Source organism: Mauremys mutica, chromosome 7, assembly GCF_020497125.1.
Source record: "Mauremys mutica isolate MM-2020 ecotype Southern chromosome 7, ASM2049712v1, whole genome shotgun sequence".
Lineage (NCBI taxonomy): Eukaryota > Metazoa > Chordata > Testudines > Geoemydidae > Mauremys > Mauremys mutica.
The window spans coordinates 31,329,187-31,354,878 of NC_059078.1; the positions used below are offsets into that span (position 1 = coordinate 31,329,187).

The 25,692-nt window shown below is 49.7% G+C and overlaps 1 protein-coding gene across 3 annotated transcripts in view; it reads right to left on the reverse strand.

The window, feature by feature from the left end:
- Nucleotides 1-25,394, reverse strand: part of CDC42EP2 (CDC42 effector protein 2) — a 35,993-nt gene extending 10,599 nt beyond the window's left edge. The window contains exons 1-2 of one of the 3 annotated variants that reach the window (XM_045025773.1): nucleotides 10,770-10,893; nucleotides 9,934-10,096 (exon numbers count right to left, since the gene is read on the reverse strand). The gene's annotated coding sequence lies outside the window, so the exon portion shown is untranslated. Of the gene's footprint in view, nucleotides 1-9,933; nucleotides 10,097-10,769; nucleotides 10,894-17,899; nucleotides 18,051-25,376 lie in introns of those variants that run through there. The other 2 variants (XM_045025774.1, XM_045025772.1) reach the window with 2 other exon arrangements.
- Nucleotides 25,395-25,692: the final 298 nt, after the last annotated feature.

A 25,692-nucleotide genomic window follows, 5' to 3' on the forward strand; every position in this document is an offset into this window, starting at 1 on the left:
ATTAGCAAGGGGGGAATTTCCACTGACCAGAAGAAAACTGTGGCTGTACAGAGCTGGCCAATTCCCCAGACACTCTCAGCTGTGCAGTGTTTTACAGGGCTCTGCTCCTGTTACGGAAGGTTTATTTGTGGATTTGCCAATATTGCAAAACCACTGCCCAGGTTGGGTGAGAAAGGGAAACCACTTCACTGGTCATCAGAATACGGTGTAGTATTTTCAGAGTCAACAAAGGCTCTTCTGACCACTCCCGTCTTGGCCCATCCATGATTCAAAACCCTTTTCAGACTGGACACAGGCGCTAGTGCTTACAGATTGGGGGCAGTTCTGAGAGTCCTGAGAGAAATTATGACACCACCCAAAAAAGAACTCCTAGCTGTGGTTAAATCTATAGAACATTTTCATCACTCTTTGTGTGCGAGGAAGATTATGGTCAGGACAGACCTGCAATGGCTCTTTAGATTCAGGAATCTTGAGGGACAGCTTGCCAGGGGGTTGGAGAAACTGCAGTGTTACAATTTTGCAATCACACAGAGGCATGGCCGTAAGCATAGTAATGCTGATGCCCTTGTCCAGACAGGTCTCTTGAGAGGCTAATTGCAAACACTGCCCCAAGCAGGAGAGCAAGGAATTAGCTGCTCAAGGGAATGGGAGTGCCTCTACTCCTTTCCTCTAGTCTAATTTGCAGAAATGCCTCTGTGCCTGGTTCATCCACCAAAAAGACTGGGGAAAGAGGTAGAAGAAATGGACTCCAGCGCAACTAAAAACTTCCCCCGGATACAGGATAGGGCATATTGGAAAATCAACTGGAAAATGTATCCACCCTGGAATGTAGTGTCTCCTCACAGTGAAATCTTTCTGGTCACAGTGGGAAAGCTTGGAATTTAAAAATGAAATATTTTAGAGGTGATGAGAGAAACCAGAAGATGATGGGTACTGGTACACTGAAAAAGGAGGTCTTAAGGTTATGTCATTATCTTATAACTGCAGGACATTTTGGGGTTGCAAAAACCTTAGACAAATTAAGGGATAAGTTCTACTGGGTAAAAAGCAGCCAAGACAGTTGGTACAAGACATATGCTGTTTGCATTGCGAAGATGGTCCCCCTGAAACAGGGAGAGCCCCTTTGCAGTAGTATCTTGAGGGGACACCAACGGAGTGCATTACCATTGATGTTCTTGGGACCCTTGCCTGAGACAGAGGCTGACAATCAATACCTGCTGGTAGCTATTAGCTAATGAACTACTTCACAAAGTGGTCTACAGCTTACCCAATAAAAAAATCAAGAGGCTGTGAAAATTGCAGGGGACCAAATGAATGAATGAATTCACCAGATCTGCAGTCTTGGGTGAGTTACACACAGATCAAGGGAGAGACTTTGAATCCAAAGCGTTTCAACAGGTTTCTGAGATTCTAGACGTCCACAAAACTCACACCTACAATCTGATGGGATGGTGGAAAGCTTCAGTAGGGCTTGGCCGGGAGGGTTGGGGGCGGTGTCAGCTGGCTAACTTTGCAAAACAGCACCAAAGGGACAGGAACAAGCATATCCCATTTCTTTTGATGGCTCAGGGGTGTGAAAAATCCACCACCCCAAGAAATGTAGTTAAGCAAACCTAACCCACAGGTCGTGACCCAGTTAGGTGAATCCCAAGCCTTACCTAGGCGGTGGGGTCGGAGTGAGACGTGGCGGAGTATAATACCGCGGAGCCGAAGGCTGCGTCGTCTCGAGACTGCTGCACCAACGCGTAGTGGGAGGCGAAGGTGTGGACCGAAGACCAGGTGGCCACTCGACAGATGTCCTGGATCGGAACGTTGGCCAGGAAGGCAACAGATGAGGCGTGCGCCCTCGTCGAGTGTGCAGTAACGCGGCCTGGTGGTACGCGAGCCAGCTCGTAGCAGGTCCGGATACACGCAGTGACCCAGGAGGAAATCCGCTGGGAGGATATCGGCTCTCCCTTCATGCGGTCAGCAACCGCTACGAACAGCTGGGGCGAACGCCGGAAGGGCTTAGTCCGCTCGATGTAGAAAGCGAGCGCTCTACGGACGTCGAGGGTATGCAGCTGCTGTTCCCGAGGCGAGGCATGCGGCTTCGGGAAGAACACCGGGAGGAAGATCTCCTGGTTGAGATGGAAAGCTGACACTACCTTCGGGAGGAAGGCCGGATGAGGGCGAAGCTGCACCTTGTCCCCATGGAAGACCGTGTATGGCGGATTAACCGTTAGAGCGCGAAGCTCAGAAACTCGCCTCGCTGATGTAATGGCAATGAGGAAGGCCGTCTTCCACGAGAGGTAGAGCAGGGAGCACGTGGCTAAGGGCTCGAACGGAGGACCCATCAGCTTGGCCAACACGAGGTTCAAATCCCAGGTTGGGGCAGGGCGCCGCACCGGCGGGTACAAGCGGTCCAGGCCCTTGAGGAAGCGGGAAACCATCTGGTTCGAGAAGATGGACCGACCTTCCACGGAGGGACGAAAGGCGGATACCGCTGCCAGATGAACTCTCAAGGAGGAGACCGCCAGACCTTGCTCCTTAAGGTGCCAGAGGTAGTCCAGGATGGTAGGGACCGGTACCAGGAATGGATTAAGACCTCGGTGATCACACCAGAGTGCAAACCTCTTCCACTTCGCCAGGTAAGTGGAGCGGGTGGAAGGCTTTCTGCTCTCAAGCAGGACCTGTTGAACCGCTGCAGAACAGCCCCTCTCCGCGTGGGTCAGCCACTCAGGTACCAAGCTGTAAGATGGAGGGACTGCAGGTTCGGATGGTGGAGTCTGCCGAAATCCTGGGTGATGAGGTCCAGCCACAACGGAAGGGGGATGGGCTCCCGAACGGAGAGCTCGAGCAGCAGGGTGTACCAGTGCTGCCTCGGCCAGGCCGGCGCTACTAGAATGACGTGGGCTCTGTCCCTCCGAAGCTTCAGGAGCACTCGGTGCACGAGCGGGAACAGAGGGAAGGCGTAGAGGAGGCGATCCATCCAGTGATAAAGGAAGGCGTCTGACAGGGAGCCTGGCGAGCGACCCTGGAACGAGCAAAACAGGTGGCACTTCCTGTTCTCTCTGGAGGTGAATAGGTCTACTTGGGGAAACCCCCACCTCCGGAAGATTGTGTGGACGACATCTGGACGGAGGGACCACTCGTGGGAGAGGAACGACCTGCTGAGATGGTTGGCCAGCGCGTTCTGCACTCCCGGAAGAAAGGATGCTTCCAGGTGAATTGAGTGGGTCACGCAGAAGTCCCACAGGAGCATCGCTTCCTTGCAGAGGGGGGAGGAGCGGGCTCCGCCCTGCTTGTTCACGTAGAACATTGCGGTGGTGTTGTCCGTGAATACCGTCACACAACGGCCTTGCAGGCGGGTGCAGAAGGTGCGACAGGCCAGGCGGATGGCGCGTAGCTCGCGAACGTTGATGTGCAGGGCGAGCTCCTGGACCGACCACAGGCCCTGCGTGTGGAGATCGCCCAGGTGGGCCCCCCAACCGAGTGCTGAGGCATCCGTGGTCAGAGTGACGGACGGGCGAGGAGGGTGGAACGGAACTCCGGCACACACGACCTCCGGGTCGAGCCACCAGTTGAAGGACTCGCGGGTCGTCCTGGTGACCGTGACCACCATGTCGATGGGGTCTCGATGTGGCCGGTACACCGACGCGAGCCACGACTGGAACGGACGAAGGTGGAGCCGCGCGTACGCGGTGACATACATGCACGAGGCCATGTGGCCCAGGAGGCGGAGGCAGGAGCGCACTGTCTTGGTAGGGAAGGCGACGAGGTCCCGGATGATGGAGACCATCGTCTGGTGCCGAGCGTGAGGGAGACAGGCTCTGGCCACTGTGGAGTCGAGGACCGCTCCGATGAACTCCACCCGCTGCGTCGGAATCAAAGTGGACTTCTCGGTGTTGATGAGAAGACCGAGACGCTGAAAGAGAGACAGGATTTCTGCCATCTGGTCCATCACAAGTTGCCGGGACTGACCTCGAACCAGCCAGTCGTCGAGATACGGGTAAACGTGTATCTGACGACGTCGGAGGGCTGCGGCGACTACCGCCATGCATTTGGTAAACACCCTCGGGGCGGTGGAAAGTCCGAACGGCAACACTGCGAACTGGTAGTGGGTGTCGTTGACCACAAACCGAAGGTAACGACGATGGGGAGGATAGATCGCGACATGGAAGTAGGCATCCTTCATGTCGAGGGCGGCAAACCAGTCTCCCGGATCCAGAGAGGGAATGATGGTCCCCAGAGTGACCATGCGAAACTTTGGCTTGAGCAGGTACTTGTTCAGCTCGCGAAGGTCCAGGATAGGACGTAGCCCGCCTTTCGCCTTAGGGATGAGAAAATAACGGGAGTAGAATCCCCTGCCCCGCCTGTCTTGAGGCACTGCTTCTATGGCACCCACGCTCAACAGAGTCTGGACCTCTTGTAAGAGGACTTGCTCGTGAGAGGGGTCCCTGAAGAGGGACAGGGAAGGTGGGTGGGAAGGAGGGGGCGAAACAAATTGCAGGCGGTATCCCGACTGGACTGTTTGAAGCACCCAGTTGTCTGTTGTTAATTGGGACCACGCCGAAAAGAAATGGGAGAGGCGGTTGTAAAATAACGGGGAAGGATCCGGTAGGGGGAGTGATGGGCCGTCCTCGAGCGACCCATCAAAAGGCCTGCTTGGCCCCCTGAGGGGCCTTGGAAGCGGCCTGGCCCTGGTTGCGGCGGTTGCCGGACGGGCGACGGCGATTTTGGGCCGGTCGTCGGCTATTGTAAGGTCGATACCGAGACTGATAGGCCGGTCGGGAGGGCTGTGGACGGAATGGCCTGCGCTGCGTCACTGGCGTATGCATGCCTAGAGTACGTATCACGATACGGCCATCCTTCAAAGTCTGGATTCGAGAATCCGTCTTTTCCGAGAAAAGCCCCTTTGTATCGAATGGCAGGTCCTGTAGTGTATATTGGACCTCCGGCGGCAGGGTGGAAGACTGCAGCCAGGCGATACGCCGCATCATTACACCGGAGGCCAAGGTCCTCGCACCTGAGTCCGCAGCGTCGAGGGCGGCTGTGATGGAGGATCTAGACGACCTCCTCCCCTCCTCCAACATGGCCGCGAACTCCTGGCGGGAGGCTGTCGGCAGGAGCTCAGTAAATTTCGCCAGGGACGTCAAGATATCAAAGACATACCTGGCGAGGAGGACCATCTGATTGGCAATCCTCATTTGGAGGCCTCCAGCAGAATAGACCTTTCGGGCTAGCAGGTCCATATGCCTTGCGTCCTTTGATTTGGGCGCAGGGGCCGGTTGGCCGTGGCGTTCCCTGTCATTGACCGACTGGACTACCAGGGAGTCCGGGGTCGGATGTGTGTACAAATATTCATAGCCCGTGGGAGGGACAGAGTACTTTCGTTCAACACCACGGGCCGTAGGAGGCACGGACGCAGGCGTCTGCCAGATAGCGGTGGCATTCCTTTGCACTGTCCGTACAAAAGGCAGCGCAACTCGCACCGGCATGTCCGCCCCAACAACGTTCGTAATGGGGTCCTCGTCTTCCTGTACCTCCTCTACCGGCAAGGCCATAGCTGTCGCCATGCGGCGAAGGAGGTCTTGGTGAGCCTTTACATCGATGGGTGGAGGCTCCTTTGTCGCCGCGCCGGCCACAGCCTCATCAGGCGAGGACGAGGAGGACAACCCCTGGACGACCGCCTCCGAAGAGGGGTCCGCTGCTTGCTCTTCGGGGGGGGGCGGGCTGCGCGTGGCCCTGGGACTCCAACGGTATAGCATCCGCCGCCGGTGGCGAAGGGGCCGGTCGGGTTATTGTCGCCTCTGGAACCCTGCGCTCGGTCGCGGGAGGCCTTGGTGGAAAGGGCGCCCCCTGAGCCTCATACTGGGCCCATGGAACCCAGAAGCCCCACGGTTGCGCCCCTTGAGGATTGCCTTGTGGGGTAGGTGGCAGGAGTCCGTAACCTTCCGTGCGGGAAGCGACCGACGTGGGCCGAGATGGCCATGGAGGTGCCGAGGCGCTCACAGAGTGCGCTGCAGAATGGGGCAGTCCGTCCCCGGATGGCAAGGAAGAGCGATGTTGCTCCATGCGGTACCGGGAAGGCGACCGGGAGTGACGTCTGTCACGGTGCCGGGAGCTCGACCGGTGCCGGGAGCTCGACCGGGACTGAGACCTTCGGTGTCGTGAACGCCCGCGCGAATCGCGGTGCCGGGACGGCGATCTCCGATGGTGCCGACGCGATGGCGACCTGGACCTCGTGCGGCGTCGGGAGTACGACCGGTACCGCGATGACAAGCGGTACCGGGACTGCGACCGACGTTTCGACGGCGATCGGTGCCGCGAAGGCGAGCGGTGCCGAGATCGCGAGCGATGGGACGGAGACCTGCCGCAGGACCGGGACCGGGACCAGGTGCGTCGTCCATGTCGCCTGTCCAGGGACGGTGGCCGGGTCATTCCAACCGGCTTTCCCGCCGACACGACAGCCCGCACCGGCGGTGCCGGGGGCCGGAGGCCTGGTGCCTCTATGAGCTTGCTCAGCTCTTGCGCGGAGGTAAATGTCTCCGGCATTGACGGCAGCCGGGGCTCAACCTCGGACGGCACCGGGGAGCGTGGCGGCGCCGGACTCGACGGGCCTTGCGGCGCCGGAGTCAAGGGTCCGGTGCACGGCTTGTGCACGGGCACCGCGGGGGCCGCCAGGAGCGCAGCCGCTTTCGCCGAGTCCTCAGCGCAAGCCTGAGCCAGTGCCTTCGCCAGCCTCTGCTTCTTCGCGGGCGAAAGCGAGCGGTGCCGAGACTTCTTAACCGCTTTCTGCGTCGGCGGTGCCGCGGAGGTGGAGCGGCTCGCTGCCGCCGGTGCGCTCTGCACCGAGGCAGTTCGCGGTGCCGGCGCGGACGGTGCCGGTGGCTGAAGCGACGCCTCCATCAAAATCTGCTTCAAGCGGATATCCCGCTCTTTTCGGGTCCGCGGTTTAAAAGTCGAACAGATCGAACACTTGTCTGTTCTGTGCCCTTCGCCCAGGCAACGGAGACAGGCGTCGTGCGGGTCTCCGATGGGCATAGGCCTCTGGCACGCCGCGCAGGGCTTAAAGCCCGGTGCCTTGGGCATGAGCCCGCACCGGGTGAGGTAAAAGGGGAAAAGCCCCCCCCTTTTACCTTATCTATTTACACTAACTATCTAACTAAGTAACTGTCAAACTAACTACCAAACTAACTATATACAAATCAGAAGCGAAAGCTAGGGTTGTGGAGAACGAAGAGCACTCCACAGTTCCAACTGGCCGTCACGGGCGGTAAGAAGGAACTGAGGAGCGGACGGGCTGGCTGGGGTATATCACTCGCGCCATGGCGGCGCCACTCCAGGGGGCGCCAGCCGGCCCGCCGGTGTTGCTAGGGTAAAAAGTTCCGAGATGCTGTGCACGCGCGGCGCACACACCTAACTGGAATGCATAGGAGCAATCACTCGAAGAAGAATAATAAATCTCTAAATTCGGGGATTGTACCGTTGGACTGGAGATTAGCTAATGTAGTTCCTATATTCAAGAAGGGGAAAAAAAGTGACCCGGGTAACTACAGCCCTGTTAGTTTAACATCTGTAGTATGCAAAGTCATGGAAAAAATTTTAAAAGAGAGAGTGGTTACAGAGCAGGAGGCCGATGGCAACTGGGATAGTTTACAGCATGGATTTACGAAAGGTAGATCGTGCCAAACCAACCTGATCTCCTTCTTTGAGAAAGTAACAGATTTTTTAGACAAGGGAAATGCGGTGGATCTAATATATCTGGATTTCAGTAAGGCGTTTGATACGGTACCGCATGAGGAATTACTGGTTAAATTGGAAAAGATGGGGATTGAAATGAAAATCCAAAGGTGGATAAGAAGCTGGTTAAAGGGGAGACTGCAGAGGGTAGTATTGAAGGGGGAACTGTCGGGTTGGAGGAGGGTTACCAGTGGAGTTCCTCAAGGTTCGGTTTTGGGTCCGATTTTATTCAATCTATTTATTGCTGACCTGGGAACCAAGAGTAGGAGTGGGCTGATAAAGTTTGCAGACGACACCAAGTTGGGAGGTATCGCCAATTCGGAAAAGGATCGGGATATCCTCCAGGGAGATTTGGATGACCTTGTAAACTGGAGTATTAGTAACAGGATGAAATTCAATAGTGAGAAGTGTAAGGTTATGCATTTAGGGATGACTAACAAGAATTTTAGTTATAAGCTAGGGACGCACCAGTTGCAAGTAACGGAGGAGGAGAAGGACCTAGGAGTCCTGGTTGATCGTAGGATGACTATGAGCAGGCAATGTGATGTGGCCGTTAAAAAAGCAAATGCGGTCTTGGGATGCATTAGGTGAGGTATTTCTAGTAGGGATAAGGAGGTGCTAGTCCCGTTATATAAGGCGTTGGTGAGACCTCATCTGGAGTATTGTGTGCAGTTTTGGTCTCCCATGTTTAAGAAGGATGAATTCAAACTGGAACAGGTACAAAGAAGGGCCACTAGAATGGTCCGAGGAATGGAAGGCCTGTCGTATGAAAGGAGACTTGAGGAGCTCGGTTTGTTTTCCCTAACCAAAAGAAGGATAAGAGGAGATATGATTGCACTCTTTAAATATATCAGAGGGATAAATACCAGGGAAGGAGAGGAATTATTTCAGCTCAGTGCTAATGTGGACACGAGGACAAACGGATATAAATTGTCAGTCAGGAAATTTAGGCTTGAAATTAGACGAAGGTTTCTAACTATCAGGGGAGTGCAATACTGGAACAGCCTACCGAGGGAAACAGTGGGGGCGAAGGACCTCCATGACTTTAAGATTAAGCTAGATAAGTTTATGGAGGAGATGGTATGATAGGATACCGGGCTTAGTCAATAGGTTAATTAAGTGCCACACTGGTAAATGGTACATGGGTCAATGATATGATATTCTTAACCTTTTTCCTGAGGGTATGGCTGGAGAGTCTTGCCCGCATGCTCGGGGTTCAGCTGACCGCCATATTTGGGGTCGGGAAGGAATTTTCCTCCAGGGTAGATTGGCTGTGGCCCTGGAGGTTTTTCGCCTTCCTCCAAAGCATGGGGCAGGGGTCGCTTGCTAAAGGAGTGGGGGGATCGGCTTATGTGGCCTGCATCTTGCAGGAGGTCAGACTAGATGATCATATTGGTCCCTTCTGATCTTGAATTCTATGATTCTATGATTCTATGAAGAAGAATTCTTCTGTCAACCTTGCTACTGCTTCTCCAGGGGGTGGATTTACTGCTACTGCAGCCACGGAAAAACCCCTTCCATTGCTCTACCAAGTGTCTGTCTACATTACATCACCACAGCATTGTAGCTGGAGTGTTGCAGTTGTGCTACTATAGCGCTTGCGGTGTAGACATACCCACAGAGGCCTTGGCTACACTTGCAAATTTGCAGCGCTGCAGCAGGGTGTGAAAACACACCCTCTCCAGCGCTGCAAAGCGCCAGTGTGGTCAAAGCGGCTCCCAGCGCTGTACGTTATTCCCCACAGGGAGGTGGAGTACGGACAGCACTAGCACTAGCACTAGCGCTAAGTGTAGTCAAAGCGCCAGCGCTGGGAGAGTAGCCAGAGAGAGAGAGAGAGAGAGACTAAAGAAGCAGCTGAAAATGTGTGTGGCTGTCCCTGGAAGAAACCTGGGCAGAAGTTTTTGGGTCGGGGAGCAGGCTGAAAAGCATGTTCTCGGTGCTGTGAGCAAAGGAAGCTGTTCCCTGCTATTTGATTCCTTCTGGATTCAGAGACTCGGGACTTTGTCCATTCTTTGTAAATAAACAAAACTATATCAAAGAAAATACCAGACTCCATCAATTTCTGCTTCCAGCTGGAACATCCCCAGGCTCCTACAATTTTGACTAGCTGTTTAGGTCAAAAAGGAGCAACAGTGCTATTGGAGCATGTGCATGGCTATACCAGGAGTTGGATTTGTGTGCAGTTTTTGCCCCATGACTTCATTTACGTACCTTAAAAGCACAGGGGCAGATCCTCAATCACTGTAGCTGCATTAACTTTAATGGAGCTATGTCAATTTACACCAGCTGTAGTTCTTGTCCACGCATTAGGCATAGCTCTTATTCTGGACTAGTGGTAGAGGCACTGTCCAAGCACAGCACTGAGAGCCTGAGGCTGTGAGAAGAACAAATTGTTTGTGTGTGCCTCAGTTTCCCTTTCTGTAAAATAAGACTCATTATTGCCCTCCTTTTGACCTAATTTACATTGATGTAAATAAGGAGTGGCTCCATTGAAGTCAGTGGAGTTACATACAGGGCCTGATTTTGATCTCACATTAGTTTTATACCAAAGCAACTTCATTGACTTCAGTGGTGTTATTCCTGATTTACTGCACTGCAAATGAAATCACAGTCACGCCTAGTGAGTGCTAATTTTTAGTATTATAAGCCTGATCTCTGGAATGATTTACATACGAAGATCCTTCTAAGCTCTAGCTAAGCAGAGGTGGGGGTGGATCGGAGGGGAGCTGCTTTTGAAAATCTCATTCCTAAAAAAATAACCAAAAATCTCCAGTCAGTCAAATGACCAGAATAAGCCCCCAACAAATGAACCTGCTGTCACTCAATAATGATCTAATTTCCTTTCTGCCCCATTCTCTGCACAATACAGTCCGTGTAGCTGCGTGCTGCCCAGTCTAGCAACACTAGTTGAGAAAGGAACAGCAACAACAGAAACAAACAAGCTTTGCAGAACTCCACTTGCTAAGCAAAAATGGTGATTTCTCACTGAGCTCAGACTCCCAAGTGAAGGGGGAGAAGGAATATAACATGCAACACAATATTATCACCTCCTGCTGCTACTATGGTTGTCACTGGCAGGACTGTACAGTTATAGCTATGTTATATGGGGCTGATGGAACCTGAGTTCAATTCCTGGCTCTGCCAGTGGCCCGCTGGGTAACCTTAGGCAAGTGACCTCCCAAGCCTATCTGTAAAATGAGAATGACACTGATGCACTTTGAGACATCTGGATGAAGAGCTCTATAAGAGCTAGGTATTAATTAATTATTATTATTATTCTAGGGTCACCAGTCCTAGACTGTTTTAGTAAGGAGAGGGAAAGGTATGTCTAAAACTGCAGTGTTTTATTACTGGATAATATCAGAAAGGAAACCTCCAACCCAACATGGCTGCACACAGGAGAGCCATATAGATGTCTGGCAATCATTTAGACTGGGATTTTTAAAGGAGGCTAAGGAACCAAACTTCTTTGAACTCCTTTAAAGATTCTACCCTGAAACATTAACATGATCAGCTTAGCCCTCTGTATTTCAATGGCTATTGTAACAAAACAGAGAACATCTTTGTACCCCCCTCCTAACTCCCACAGGGAATGACATCATATTCCTTTCTGTACTGTGCACCACACCCTTTTCTTTATAAAAATAGCAGCCTAGCCCTGTTTGTGCCTGTTACTGGCAAACCGTTTCCCTTTTGTGTCTTTCCTTCCTGGGGCAGCCTGAGAGGTTCAGTTTAACGGCTCCTTGCAGCACCTGCTCTGACAGGCTAATAGAAACTCCTCCCATCAGAGATTCAATGGCCTCAATGCCCACCCCCAAAACAAAGGCATCCTGTGTTTGAGGCCCCCCCCCCCCCCCCGAGCGCTGACGCACACGGCACTTTGGCTATTCAAGGGGCAGTGGTTAGTATTGTGATGCGGTGCTCATTGAAATAGTTGGTAAAGCTCCCAATGACGTAATGATGCAAGATCAAGCCAATTCTCATTTACACTAATAAGGCTCTGGCAGTGTAAATGGGTCCTTCGCATTCACTTCAGGGCCCCTTCACTTTATCAGAGTGGTGTAAAGGGACTTTAGTGCAAATGAGAATCAGACCCTACTCATCTAGACAAAACCAAAGGTTACATCACAGATGGTTATTAACTATTTTTATGACTGTACTGCCAAGAGACCCCAACTGGAAACAGGGCCCCATGGCTGCAAAGAAAACAACTGCAAAGATCATTTTCCTAGCCTGTCACTTTAACGGTTCACCCCTCCCTTTGAATACCTCCACTGCATAAAGCATGAGCTGCTTCTATTCACTTTCATGGCCCTTCCCGGTCAATCCCCAACCCACCCTATTTATCATGTCTCATCTGCTGTTGAGCTGTCAATGCTCACATCTGATTGGAGCATGGTGCACGCCTGCACTATCCAATTGTTACATTTTCAAACAATCCCCTTTGTGCTTTCTCCCATGTTGCCTCTCATGTTTGGGAGGAGCTCCCCATAAACATCCACAAAGCCACCTCACTGTCAACTTCAAATCCCTCCTCAAATCTCTCCTTTGCTGTGAGGCCTACAAACAACTTGACAACAATCAGACTGCTATTATGCTGAGATCACTGCCCGTCTATCATGCTCACCAACATTGTGCCATTGTTTCCTTGTATTCCCCCATCTGCCTGTACCCATCTGTTGTCCCTTGTATTAGATCTAAGCACCTCGGGGGAGAGACCAACTTTCTGTTCTGTGTTTGTACAGCACCTAGCACAATGGGGACCTGGTCCATGACCATGATTCCTGGGCACTCTGGTAATACAAATAATAAATAATAATTGTACTAGGCACTGCACAGATACAGAGTCTACACTTGAAAAGGTTTGCCAGGATAGTAATACAAATTCAGTTATACCAGCAAACCTTCCTAATGTAGATGCAGCTTATACTGGCAAGCGTGCTTTTGCTGGTATAATTTACACCAATTAACTAAATAAGCTGGGGAGAGGGGAAATTACTCCCCTAACTGACATTATTGTACTGGCAAAAGTTTCTAGCATAGACCTGGCCACAGTAAGAGAGAGTCCCTATTCCAAAGAGTTTATAATCTAAACAGGCAAGATAGACAAAGAGTAGGAGAGGAAAATGCCAAAGCAAGTCAGCACAGAGCTGGGAAGAGAACCCAGATCATCTTGATCACACTCCAGGAGTTCCCTCCCCAAACCTATGAAATGAGATTCAGGTGTATATGCCAGGAGAGAGATGGAGAAAAGTACAACCTGGAAAATATGCCTCACGGTCAGTAAGAAGGTGAGATGGACCATCTGGAATTGGGTGGGGACCAGGTTTGGTGCAATTCCAGCTATCCAGACACTTGGTTCTCCTCAACATAAAAATAAAGAGGCAGGGGTCTTAATACAAGCCTGCAGGATAGGAAGGATGCTCCTGTAGCTAAAGTACTGGGGGCCCAGAGCTGATCTCATGTCAGGATAAATCAAGAGTTAACACCACTGAAGTCAGTGTGTAATACTGCTGTGTGAGCTGGGATTCAGCTGGATTCTGCTCCCAGCTATACCACCAACTCAGCAGATGGCCTTGGATAAGGCACTCCCTTTACCTACCTCCCAGGAGTCTTGCCATTTAGTAAGGGAGAGGCAATGTGGCCTAGTGGATAGAGCATTGGACTAGGACCCAGGAGTCCTGGATTCAACTCCTGGCTCTGCCATTGCTTTGCTGGGTGCCATTGAGCATGTCACTTCCCTTATCTGTGCCTTAGTTTCTCCCATCTGCAAAATGGTGATAATGATTCTGCCCTCTTTTGTAAAGCACTTTGAAATCTACTGATAAAAAGCACTGGGTATGTGCTAGGGATTAGTATTTGTATTGCACCTTGGAGCCCTAGTCATGCAGCAGGACCCCATTGTGCTAAGTGCTGATCAAACATAGAACAATGAGACAGCCCTGCCCCAAAGAGCTTACAGTATTGTCCGCCATATTCTTCATCTCATCCTACCGCACAATAAGAGCCTTCAGCAGTAGGGGGATCAAAGTAATAGCAAGAGATTGATTCCTTGGTACATGCTCCAGTGTTGGCATTGTAAACACTGCGAGAGAACGCTTATTAGCATGGGAATTAAACCAAAAAAAAAGTCATGGAACCATTTTTGGTTATTCAAGTAGCTTGATTTTGCAAAATCTTAAATAATAAAAGAATGTTCATCCCTAGCTCTTATCACCTGTAGATCTCAGGGCACTTTACAAAGGAGCTCAGGATCATTATCCTCATCTTACAGATGGGGAAACTGAGGCACAGAGAGGGGAAAAGGACTCCCTCAAGGTCACCCAGCAGGCCAGGGCAAAGCCAGGAACAGAACCCAGTTCTCCGAAATCCCAGTCTAGTGCTCAAGCCACTAGGCCTGAGTCTCTTTTACCTCCAGCCCTCTCCCCACCTGGTGGTTTGTATAGTCATTAATACCTGTGGCGAGTGGATATAAGCCACTACCCAGATCAGAGTTTTCCACTCATTCACACTAAGGCTCATTAGCCACAGCATTACCCCAGGTTTATGCCAGTGACACTCCATTTTCAGTTAAATTACACTGATATAGAACAGGAGTAACACAGTGGTGAACCATGGCAGCTAGCAGTAGAGTTTTGCACCTACTCTGCACAGGTGTTAAATGACTCCATGATGTGCATCCAAGGGAGAATCAGCTCCCCCTCCCCCCCTGCGTGCACACACACTCACATCCTTCAACTTCTGAGACTAAGGCCTTATCTACATACTGAACTTACTTACACTAGTGAAAAGCCACAGTGTTACACCAATTAATTCAGTGGAGCTGCTCCTGATTTACACTAGTATAAGCAAGATCAGAATCTGGGATCTTAGCACCAGTCTAAACTCTTAGGGTCAGATTCTCCACTGACCTGCAGCTGGGGAAGTCATTTACATCAGTCAAAGTGAAGGCAGCAAAGGTGTGTTTAAAATGTTACTAAGTCAGAGCCTTGTGTAGACACTATTTACACCAGTGCAGCTTATCCTCAGGGTAAACTGCACTGGTGGAAATCATGAAAACACATCTACACAGGATCTTGGACCAATGGCTAACACCCCAATATAAACAAGGCCTTAGATTAAAAGACTCCATTTCCCCCCCCTGAAGGAATAGGAAGTCCACCTGGTTCTCCCATACATCCACTAGATGGCTGTATCTGTCAGGGATCATCTTAAAAGAAGTTTCACCTTTCCAGCCCGACAAAGGTCACATGGAGGGTCATTTCCCTCACCCCGCTCACAGAACACTATTTGTTTAGTGCTCCAGGGAAAACTTTTGCCCTAAAGAAGAATGTTTTAAAAATACCCACGATAGATTTATCTGTAGAGTGGATACAGCCCACACAATCCCATCCTCCAGTAAACGCCCTCCCTCCCAAAAAAATAAAATAAAATCGAACCTTTGAGCCCACTCTACCAAAATTATTCTGTCAATGTAAAACAAAGCAAAGCTCTGTGGCAAAACAATTTGAAAAGAAGATTCTCTTCAAGGGACCTCTGAGCCTTCAAGTTGCCAACCTGCCCTGAAATCTCTCTTCTCTTGTTCTGTGTCTTCTCCATACACTGCCTTGCCCTGCTGTTGACTCCAAGCTAGTCTAGCCCACAAAGGAGTTGGACAGTGAAATGTATGTGCAAGTCCCACAAGGGAGATGAAGAACTCAGAACTACCCTTCTCCTGGCAGATCACTAGTCAGAAAGATGCCATGAGACACCATATTAGCCCACCAGGGAGATGGGGAGGGATTGGTATAGCAAGGCAGGCAGGCTTTGGGAGCAAAGCCAATCCTAAGAAGTTATTTATTCCAGGACGCCCAAGACATTAGGTGAGTTGGTAGCCAGTAACATAGTATGCCAGCCACCTCAGCTATCGAGCAGCCAGGCAATGCAAGCTCAGGACTCTGGGGACTGGCAGCTATTCCCATTGCAAGCACCTCCTGCTGGCCAAGTTACAGAACGCCAATGACATTGGAACCTGCATTCTTGCCTTGGCCAGTTGGAGGATGAAGGCAACTGTAATGATCATCTTCCTTAGAGAGGGGAGAATCATCTAAGGATGTGGGGGAAACTATGAAGAGGGCGAAGTTAGGCCCAAACTTCAGACTGGGTGTCAGAAACCCGTAAAATGTGTCTAACTGTAAGATACACTGAACAAAGTAATGCTGTCTAGTGGCTACGATGCTGGGCTGAGTATCTGGAGAGGTGGGTTCTAGGCTCTTCCCCTCTCTTTGCCACTTGGCTGTTTCCACTTTCACCTTTTGTCTGTCCTGTCTATTTACATGGTATGCTCTTTGGGGCAGGGGCCATTTCTCAAAATCTATCTGTACAGTGCCAGACACAGCAGGGCCCCAACCTCTTTTGGGTCTCAAGTTGCTACTGAAATACAAAGAACAATGAAATAATAATATAACAAATAAATACTTCAAGAAGGGAAAGAGACAGTGGGCTTAAATTGCAGGAAGGGGTGGCTTAGGTTGGACATTAGGAAAGACTTCCTGCCACGGTAATTAAACACTGGAATAAATTGCCTAGGGAGGCTGTGAAATCTCCATCACTGGAGATTTTTAAGAGCAGGTTAGACAAACACCTGTCAGGGATGGTCTAGATTCTTAGTCCTGCCATGAGTGCAGGGGACTGGACCAGATGACCTCTCAAGGTCCCTTCCAGTCCTACTATTCTATGACTCTGGAAGAGGGGTCCTCCTAAAACTAGCAACACCCTGTCTTACTGGGCACCTACTAGTGACAATCATTAATGAGATATAAGCCAACCTCTAACCATTAGGGTGAGAAGAAAGTTCCCCTTGGGTCAAGTAATCCCATAATTGCCTTCTACGGGTTTCTTGCATCTTCCTCTGAAGCAGCTGGTACTGGGCAATGTTGGAGGCAGGATCCTGGACTGGATGGTAATTTCAATATTCTTGTATTAGGGTGGATTCCACTCTCGGTAACACAAGAGCAAACGGAGCCCCCTGGAATTACTTCAGATTTACACCTGCATGGTTCCCCAGCTATCCCCTACTATGTCACTTATTTAAGATCCATAAGGCCTGCTTCTCATTTACCCCAAGGCCCTTTACACTGCTCTGCCAGTGTCAAGAGGTGTAAAAGAAAGCATCAGTCCTTTATCCCATCATCCGGAACATGACATCTATTTCAAGCATCTCAGTTTGCCAAACTTAATCTAAAGATAGTTATAAACGTCACAGCTGGCTTCTAAAATTATATAAGGCAGGTTGCTGTATGTAGATCATGCTAGATGTAGACATGTTACACAGGTGTAAAAAAAATCCTCACAGGAGACAACCAGAGCTTTATATAGAAGAGGATGGGTAAATGATACCCTGAAGTCCAGCTCTAAATTTAAAAGGCAGTTACTAAGTCCCGCAGCTCAATTTAAAATGTGAGAGAATTAATTTCTTCCCCCTCCCCTCTTGTTGCAAGCAGTAAGAGCGAATTTAACAAGCTTTACTGATTACAGATTTCACTCCCTTAAAACAAATACCCTGGAAAGTCAGCCCTGGTTGTTAACAGATGGAATGAGACAGAAGGAGAGGGATCCCGTTTCAGTGCCAGGCCACTGCCCTCGACAAGGAAGAAAAGTGGCAGCAGCTACCAACTTACATTGCAAGAAAACACTGCCCTCCTGGATCGGCAAGCTAAGACTTTGCCCTCTTTCTGGGGCCTCAAAGCAACTCAGACATTCTTGGCCTCATGCACACATCCTGGCAGCAGAAATTATCCTCATTTTACAAACAGGGAAACCGAGGCAAAGAAAATATTCCACTATCACAGCCCCCCACCCCGCAGAGCCATGAATAAAACTCAGGAGCGCTGACTCCCAGCCCCACTCTGCTCTAACCACTCGACCACACTCCCCTAACATAAGTGAGACCAGAGCCCAAGTGTCCTGACCCCCGCTCTCCTCTCAGAGCTGGGAACTGAACCCAGGAGTCCTGACTCCCAGCATAGCTTCTTGGGCTCTTCCGAAACTCCAGTCTCGGGCTCCGCGGCAAGTGAAATTGCAGCAGTCAGTGTATTAGCTGGCACTGCCAAATACCGTCACACACGCATCCTTCGAAGTTTTGGGAGAGCTACCAAAAGAAGCCGACAGCCACTCACTCCACCTCCCCGGTACTCACCCTTAGCCCCGGATGCTGGTGGCAGTGAGGCTCCTGCTCCGAGGTGCAGCCAGCAACTGAGTGAGCAGCAGCGGGTTCTTCCTTCCCTTGTTCCCCACCCTGTGTCTTCTTGAGCCAATACACGGTGCGCTGCCTGCAATGTATTCAGCGAGGGCTGCTCCCGAGCGAGCCAATGCTAAAGCTACACTGGAGCTAGCCAGAGAAATAGCATGCAAACTCCTCCCCAGGCCAAGTGCATCAGCCCGCCAGCCCCAGCCTGCTCTTTCCCACTATTTCCCCGACTCCACGGCTGGCAGTTAGACTGAGGTAGCATTTTAGGGGAGACCTTGGGCATCCTCTTCAGAAGGGGCTACAAACGGGCAGACTTTTTTTTTATTTATGAAACTTGCAATCCTCTTTACTGAACTTCAGAGGGAGGTGTCCGCTCTATGCGTAAAATGGCCAGATCTCCCGGGGCAAAAGGGGGACTGATTGTTCATAAATGCTTGGTACATGAAATGTATGGGTTCCCTGTGATTTAAAGAGAGTTTTCCTTATGCCTAAAACGCATGGCTTCTTCTGTGCATAAAATGCATGGGCACTGTGTGCATAATATCCCTAGATAAAATATAACATTTCCAAAAGCACCTAAGTGACTTAGGATCACATATCATTTTGACATTCAATAGGACTTTGCTAAGTGATTTAGATGCTTTTGAAAATTCTACCCAGAATACATGGATTCTCTGCATATAAAATGCATGACATGCATAAAATGCAGATTCCCTGGGAATTAAGGGAAAAGATTTTCCTTGTGCCTAAACTGTGCATAAAATTATGGATTCCCTGTGTATAAAATGCATGGATTGTGCATAAAAGATGGAATTTTCAAAAGCCCCTAGGTAATTTAGAAACACAGTCCCATTGCCATTCAGTAGAACTTCTGCTCCTAAATCACCTAGATGATCAGAAATTATGAGCCAGGACCCTCAAATCATGAGATTGTCTTGAAAATTATGAGATTATTTTTTAAATTGTCATTTCTTTTAATTTGCCTTGTGGGTTCTGAATCTTTAGGATACTCTATTTTCATGTTTTTCAACTTCTCTCTGCAGCCATTTGGACTAGAAACATACCTTTTTTTTTTTTAATTGAAGCTGAGACTCTCATGCATTCTCTTGATTCCAGTAGCTGTGGCTTTAGGGAAAACACCAAAATCACAAGACTCATGATCAAATCACAAGAGTTTCTCAACAGTGCAACATGCATGCTCTCTCAGTGAACAAAATGCACAGATTGCCTCAGCATAAAGGGCGTTGATTCTCGGAGAACAAAGTGCATGGTTTATGCATAAAGTGCCTGACCCAACACGCCTGCTGAGTCTTTCCATTGACTTCAATGGGCTTTGGAGCAGACCCAAAGAGCATGGATTCTTTAGGGATCCAGTGCACAGAGCTAAGCCAATTAGTCATCCATCTAAATAAAACATATAAATCAGTATGCCTGCGGCATGACATCTCTGTAACTTCTCAGCCAACTTTCACTGGACAAGCTGCTCACAAAATTGTGTTTCAGTTGAGCCTTCACCAGCCCCTGCTGGAAATAACCTGGGTATTTATTGATATTAAAAACTCTTATTGTATCTCCATCTTCATTAGTATTAAAGAGTTTAAGCTACATAAAGAAGATGCACTGATTTAATTAGCGGTGTGGTGTTACACCCATTTAGTTAAATGGGTGCAATTTTGTGTGTAGAACTAGGCCTAAGAGGGACTCGATGAGATTAAAACTCTCTGGACCAGATCCTTAGTTGATGTAAATTATAAATCAGGCCCATGGTGTCTGATCTACAATAGCTGAGGATCTGACTCCATATATTTTAAGCAGCATGTTCTTAGCCAACACCACTTTAGGTTATTACAGGAAAGCAGAGGTGCGCAAAATGGATGGAGTATAAGAACTTGAACAGAAGGAAAACATAACATGTATCATCTACACTGGAATTTTAATAGGTTAATACAGTTTAAGTTTGACCTCCTGAACATCACAGGCCATTCAATTTCACTCACCCCTGCACTGAGCCCAGTAATTTGTTTTTGACAAAACCCAATTTGTGTTAAGCTTTGACATCTTGCAGCAAGGCATCCAGTCTGGATTTGCAGACAGCAAGAGAGGGAGAATCCCCCATTTCCCCTGGGAGTTTGTTCCAATGGTTAATCACCCTTGCTGGGAATTTTTTTTCCCTAATTTCTAATTTGAATTTGTTTGGCTTCAGTTTCCAGCCATTGGTTCTTGTTCTGCCTTTTTCTGCTAGGCTAAGAAGCCTGGTGTTTTCTTCCTGTGAAACTCTGTAATCAAGCCACTTCTCACTCTCTTTTTGATAAACTAAACACATTGAGCTCTTTCAGTCTCTCACTGTTAGGAATTTTCTGTAGCCTCAAATCATTTTTGTGTCACTTTTCTGGACCTTCTCCAATTTTCCAACTTCCTTTTTAAAATGTGGGCACTAGAATTGGGATAGCCGAGTGTTGCCAACTCTTATAATTGTATTGCAAAACTTGCAAAATTGGATGTTTTCCTTAAAGCCCAGCTTCTCTAGTCATGCGATTGCACAAGAATCTCACATTTCATTTTTTTTAAAGTATGTTTCTAACCCTCCTAGTTATCTCCTTGAGAACTACGCCTATATAAGCACACAACCACATTTATTTACGCAGGGCCACAAATCACTCCAGGGAGAAGGTGCTGTTTGTTTTCCCCGTGGCAAACATGACACTTTTCAGAAGAGATAAAGACATCAGAAAGTTGGCAAACAGACACACCACATAGTCCCGAGGTACCGTGTCTTGCTGGATTTCCTACAGCTCTTCAGATTCACACAGCACAAAAAAACACTTTTGAGGTTTCTGCAAGGTTGATATCAGCCACTCCACTCAATTAAACATTTGTTACAAATGCTGCCTGTGTGCCAGGTCATCTTAAAAAAGCCTGTAAACGAGATTATTTGTGAATGAGTTTGTGTCTCTATCCAAACCAGGAGTGTACAGCGCTGCCAGAGAAAGTTGCAGAAGTACCTATCCCATTGCAAAGCTGATATTGTTGCAAAACATTGACTGTAGGTGCCAACTGCTGCAGCAAAGCCAAAGCTTAGTATAGCTGCTGGGACAGGGACCAGAGTTTCTGCTGCTGCAGAACCTGGTTGCAGATAATGATCCTTTGTCTGCCTGTAGCACCGTCATGCAAGGATCTCAAAGCATTTCACTTGGTATTGTCCTCACTGGGAAAATTGAGGCACTTTACCATAACCCACCACGTCCACCAGACTACGTCTGCACTGCAGTTAAACCACCATAGCTGGCCCAGGTCAGCTGACTCAGGCTCCCAAGGCTCATGGGGCGGTTTAAATACAATGTAGATGTCTGGGCAGAAACCAGGCTCTGGGACTCTCCCTCCTCACAGGTCTCAGGCTACAGCCTGAGCCTCAATGTCTACTACACTGCAATTAAACAGCCCCATACCCTGAGCCCCATGCGCCTAAGTCAGCTTACATAGGCTAGCTATGGGGGTTTAATGGCAGTGCAGACATACCCTCAGTGACAGAGCCAGGAATCCTGGCTCCTTATCCCCTGCTCTAACCACTCCTGGCCACATAGCTTGCTTGCTGTAGGATCCACCTTGCCAACGAGTCTTATTTATTTTGCCAGCACTTCACAAGGTAGTGATAAATTTGAGAACAAATAAACACATAATGGATTTCAAAGGAATCGGAGTCAGGAAGTGAGAACACAATAATCTAACCCAGGGGTTCTCAAACTGGGGGTCAGGACCCCTCAGGGGGTCACGAGGTTATTACATGGGGGGGTCACGAGCTGTCAGCCTCTGCCCTGAACCCCGCTTTGCCTCCACCATTTATAATGGTGTTAAATATATAAAAAAGTGTTTTTAATTTATAATGGGGGTTGCACTCAGAGGCTTGCTATGTGAAAGGGGTCACCAGGACAAAAGTTTGAGAACCACTGATCTAAACCAAGTCCATGCACTCATCCCCTCTCTGCTGCCTCAGCTTTGAAAGCAGTTTTTTAATAATCTGGCCGCTTGAAATTCCTCAGGCTTGGGAGACAATTAGCCTCTTAAACCCAGCACCAAATTTAAAGTGCAAAATAAATTGTTCCAGAGTTGAGTCATTTGGTGAAGATTTTTCCTTCAGTACAAGTAAGGGGTAATCTGCCACAGATGTGCAGCTGGGCGTGTCTGATTTTATCAGCCCAGAGTCTGGAAAGCTGAGCTCTGTGGAACGGAACAACTGGCAAACAATCCCATTCTTTAGTAAAAGTGTTTGTGACAGAGGAGAGAAAACTCGTCTGTATCAGCAAGGACTGCAGAGCAGTGAATGCAAGCACAAGGAGGAGGAGTAGAATGCACACACAGAGTAGAACACGCACACGTTGCTCTACCCCTTGTGGAAATGCAGCCACCTCTGGGGATGAACATGGTACAGCTACAGCATACAATAATTTAGGATAGGACATGAAGGAGAATGCCGTGCATGACTTTTAGAGAGTGGTAATTACTGGAGTTAGAATTTGGATTGGTCCCCTGAGTTACCACATACAGGGTGTTTTTTAATAGCCACATGCAGTCAAGGAACATCTGTTTTACAGCAACTCCAGCAGCTAAGGTATGGGTCAGTACTGACTCCAAATGGCACTTGCTCAGTCACCCACCCTGCTCCCTGCAGCACAGAGAGCCGTAGCAACTCACTGAGGCACCAGGGTCAGTACTGACTGAGGGGAGAGCATCCCCACACTGCTCCTTGAAGTGCAGTGCCCCCTAGCACTTCGGGGGAGTCATTGAGCTTAGCAGTAATTCAGAAGGAACAGCACCCCTAATTGAGTCACCCACACCACTGCATGGAAGCACATCAACCCCTAGGATGGCACTGTGTCTTTGGGGTCCCCACTGACTCAGAGGGGAAAGTGTCCCCTGGTGGTAACTCCCATCACTGCCTGCAGCACCTGGGCTTGCTCACCAAATGTTAAGCAACATGATTCCCTGAGGCTGCTGCTTGGAACTAGCACTTCATTCCCTAGTATGTCTAGCAATGGTTTTAAAAGCATAATTACTAGAATTGTTATTTATTTGTATGACAGTAGCACCTAGAGACTCGTCAGGGATCAGGGCCCCACTGTGCCAGGCGCTGTACATACACATAATGAAAACACAGTCCCTGCCTTAAAGAATGTCCAATCCCACTAGGAATAATACACAAAGCTATAGCAAGGGTGTCCTAAAGACACAACGCTCCAGCAGGTTAGCAAGGGGGATGGGCAGCTGAAGAGAGGAAAGTAACAAGGGAAGAGGATGCACAAAGGTAGGGATAAGCCAAGTAGAAGAAGGGGACTAGATCCTTTTTTTGAATATTGTCCAAATCCAGGATGGATGGACTCATAAAAAACAACTGGATTAGAGAAAGACTGCACCCTCAGACCAGGTGCACAGGAAAACCACACTGCGAGGTAAGGGGAGATGTGAATTGCCCTGCACAGGCACTGGAAGAAAAGAAATCAATAGTATGTCAGCCTGGCTGTGTATAATAATATTTGACACTGCTCTAGTGCGTATCCAGTTGACGTTCTCATCACTCAGATACTATGGTCATAGGGGCATAAGAACCTACATAGATTCAAGTGCTTCAGTATTCTTATCCTAATGTCACAACAGGGAAGCTGAGTCACAAAGAAAGGAAGTGGCTGGTCCCCAAGGCCGCACACAAGTCAGTGACAGAGCTAGATGCAGAGCCCAGGTGACCTGACTCCCATCTTGCTGCTTCACCCTCTAGACCAGAGGTGGGCAACCTTTTTGGCCCGAGGGCTGCATTGGGTTTCAGAAATTGTATGGAGGGCTGATTATGGGGGGGGAGGGCTGATTATGGGGGGCTATGCCTCCCCAAACAGCCAGGCATGGCCTGGCCCCGGCCCCCTATTGGACCCCCTCTGCTACTCACCCCAACGCGCCCTGCTGTCTGTCCCAACTGCCCCCCTCTGCCTCATCCAACCCCCCCCCTCATTCCTGACTGCCCCTGGGACCCCTGCCCAACCAACCACCTTTTCCCTGACTTCCCCCAGACCCCCCACCCCTAACTTGCCCCCATCTGCCCCATCCAACCCCCCCTCTCCTTCCTGACTGTCCCCGGAACCCCTGCCCCATCCAACCACCCCTTCTTCCTGTCCCCTGACTGCCCCCAGACCCCCCACCCCTAACTTCCCCCCACTGCCCCATCCAGCCCCCCACCCCCTTCCTGACTGCGTGGAGCACCGGTGGCTGGCGGCATGGCTGCACCAGGACAGGCAGCCATACTGCCCCACTGGAGCCAGCCACGCACAGCACAGCACATCGGGCCAGGCCGGGCTCTGCAGCTGCACTACCCCAGGAGCTGGTTGCCCAGAGCATTGTGCCGGCAGCACAGTGAGCTGAGGCTGTGGGGCAGGAGGGACAGCGGGGGAGGGGATGGGGGCTAGCCTCCCGGGGCAGGAGCTCAGGGGCCGGGCAGAACGGTCCCGTGGGCCGTAGTTTGCTCACCTCTGCTCTAGACCATATTCCCCTCCCATAGCCAAAAACAGAACCCAGGCATCCTGATTCCCAGCCTGCTACTCTAACCCCTAGACCAACATGCTCTTTTGGAACTAGGAACAGAACCCAGGAGTCCCACCACTAGATCTCATTCCCTTCCGAAGCTAGAAAGAGAAACTCAGGAGCCTTGATCTGTAGTGCCTTGCTGTAACCACTGAGAAATATACCCTCTTCCAGAGGCATCAATGGAACCCAGACCCCTTAACTCCAGTAAACCCTGCTCTGCACCCACCCTCCTTCATATCATCTCCATTTTTCTATCTGGCTTTATCAGCACTGCCAGCTGGACAGGGGCCAAAGTCTGACTCTTTCTGTTCTGAAATGCATTCCAGATGAAATCTAAACAAACACAAATAACAAAGAACATGCTGCCCCGGATTGCTGGGGGGAAAACAGTTAAATAAACCACTGGCAGAGGAAACCTCAAACATTTCCTCCCATCACTGACTTCTGACCCTACGCCTGCAGTGGGTGGAGCAGGTTTTTATTTTGGGCTCCAGATGGGAAGCATTAAATCAAATCTGATCTTCAGGCTGGGCTGGATCGAGGCACAGAGCTACAGGCCCATGCCACCCCTCCCTCGATGGCTGGGGCATGGGGGAGAGGAACACCTGTTGCAGCTCCGGCTACTCCTAAGGGCAGAACCGTGGGGGTCACATGTTGTGGTATGCCCAGGACGACACATTGCCTTAATCCAGTCCTGGGGCTGGGAGCTTTAAGCAGCAAAATCTATGACCACCGTGTTCCAGTAGGAGTCCTATGAGGTCACCTCACCTGTGTCCTGCCAGGCCAGGTATGTGATCGTTACCAACCACTTGAAGGAGCAGGATGCACTGGGGAAAAGTTTTATACTAAAATCCTACATTACCAAGCGTTGTCTCACAGCTGATTCCCATGTGCGTGGCAGGCTGGCAGCTTTTTGCATCATGTCATTATTATTCATGAGGCACAGCCCCATAAAACATACAACACCGGACACAAGACAGCAAAACACAGAAGGGGAGATGGCCCTGAAGTGGGTCTTGGAAGATGTGGGTTCAATGCCCAGCTCTGCCAGAGACTCCTCGGGTGACTTGGATTAAGTAATTTAACCTCAGTGTTCCCACCTGAAAATGGGATAGCAACCCTGCCTTTGTCTATTTGGATTGCAAGCTCTTTAAGTCAGCAATTGTCTCTTACTACGT